The following is a 2,012-nucleotide window of genomic DNA, read 5'->3' as shown; positions in this document are numbered from 1 at the left end:
GACATGATTTTAATCAATGGTTTGTTGTCATTTATATCAACCACATCAACGATCACTTTACAAGAATCCGTCAAGCCTCCATTATCCCTTGCGCGTACATTGATCTGAAAATTTCTTTTCTTTTCATAATCCAAACGACCAATCAACCTCACCTCGCCATTTTCCTCATTTACTTCAAATATATGTCTGACGTCATCTAAAGTGTTTGTGATTGAATAAGTTATTTTACCGTTTAGACCATGATCAGCATCTGAAGCACTGACAGTAGTCACAATCGTGCCTTTTGCTGCATTTTCAGCCACTGTACCTTTGTATATCGGCTGTGTAAAAACAGGAGCATTGTCATTGGCATCTAACACCGTGATGAGAATCTGCATTGTTCCTGACATCTGTGGCTCTCCTCCATCTACAGCTGTTAACATCAAAGAAATAAACTCATTCTTCTCTCTGTCCAGGGGTTTTTGTAAAATCATTTCAACATTCTTCGTGCCATCCGCTTGGCTGTGCAGTTTAAGTAAAAAATTATCAGTTGGTTTGAGTATGTAGCTTTGAAGACTATTTGTACCTACATCCGAATCCACTGCTCGTTCTAAATCAAATTTTGCCCGTACAACTGTAGACTCGCTAATAATGAACTTAATTTCATTTTTTTCAAAGGTTGGCGCGTTATCGTTAATATCTGTAATTTCAACTGTTACACTGTAAAATTCCATTGGATTCTCCAACACAATCTGAAAATGCACAGCGCATGGTGTTGTATCACCGCACAACGCCTCTCTGTCTATTCTCTCTTTGATAAGGAGGACTCCTCTTTCGCTGTTCAGCTCGATGTATTCTCTGCTATCGCCAGAATAAACATGAGCGTTGCCCAACTTCAGTCGTTTAACGTCTAAACCTAAATCCTGAGCTATATTACCGACCAAAGAGCCCTTCGTCATTTCCTCCGGAATAGAGTAACTGACCTGTCCAAATACCGACCGAAGACAGAGGATCGAAATAACCAACAGTACTTGCCGTCTCATTGTTTGGACTTGTCAAGGCAAGAAAGAAAAGCAACCTCGTAAAATCCGTTAGAAAGATGGCAAAGGAAGTAAAACAGAAAAAAAGGCAAAAGTACTCCTCAAATTATGAGAGAAATAAAGACAGTTGTGCGCCGTCGTGTATATCGGCCACTTTACGGAAGACAATGCGGTCTGCGCCTGCCCTTTCTCTCTAATACATCGAAAAGGAGAGGCGGTACTGCTGTAAATATACTACAACTGCAACAGACTAGGCAACAGCGGCCCAATGAGTTCACAAAGCAAAACTGCAGATATATAATATATGTTGTGAGATGGGACAAGTATAAAAAGATGAGGAAATAACTTACGAATGCGGGGAGTAAATTGTTGTACCATGAAGCCCTATTTTTTTTATCAGAATATAATTGAAATGTGTGGAAAAAAATCTTTTTACAAAACTCAATAATATTCAAAGGAAGGGGATACATACTGACCATTTGCTGTCACTTGGAGTAACATGAATGTATAAATCCTCCATAATGCTCTCCAAGGTGCTGAAAAATTACTAAATGAATTGATCAAAATGCTGTAACAGTGGGATAATGACAAGTAATGTGGCAAAGCATATGTGATGTAATATCTTTCTAACCTCTAGAGGAAAGTCTGGTTCATCCATGATGCTCTTTTCATTCTGTATCCGCTGCATCGTCCCTGTAGAACTGGGGTCCATTATCAGCACGTTCTGACTACCAGCTCTGCCGAACTTACAGTCACTCTTTCTGGAGTCATTCGTTCTGCACACCTCGTAATTGTACACGTGCTGCAGAGTCCCTGTCCCCAAAGTGTCTGAGTAACGTGGTGGATAATATGGAATCACAGGGAGATTGGAGTGGTACAGGATGCGAGACTGTCTCCATCTGTAGATTTTCACTGATATAATAACCACTAAACACGTGATGAAGAGGAAGGAAACTACAGCCAGAGCCAACACTAAGTAAAAAGTCAGGTTGT

At 40.2% G+C, this 2,012-nt stretch overlaps 1 protein-coding gene across 1 annotated transcript in view; it reads right to left on the bottom strand.

Moving 5' to 3' along the window:
- Positions 1-2,012, bottom strand: part of LOC111662759 (protocadherin gamma-A11-like) — a 5,338-nt gene that overhangs the window by 1,114 nt on the left and 2,212 nt on the right. The window lies entirely within an intron of this gene.

The sequence above is a fragment of the Seriola lalandi genome, unplaced genomic scaffold (genome assembly GCF_002814215.2).
Source record: "Seriola lalandi dorsalis isolate HSWRI2012SDOR001 ecotype SW California unplaced genomic scaffold, Sedor1 jcf7180002054569, whole genome shotgun sequence".
Lineage (NCBI taxonomy): Eukaryota > Metazoa > Chordata > Actinopteri > Carangiformes > Carangidae > Seriola > Seriola lalandi.
This window is presented reverse-complemented; position numbering and strand designations above follow the sequence as displayed.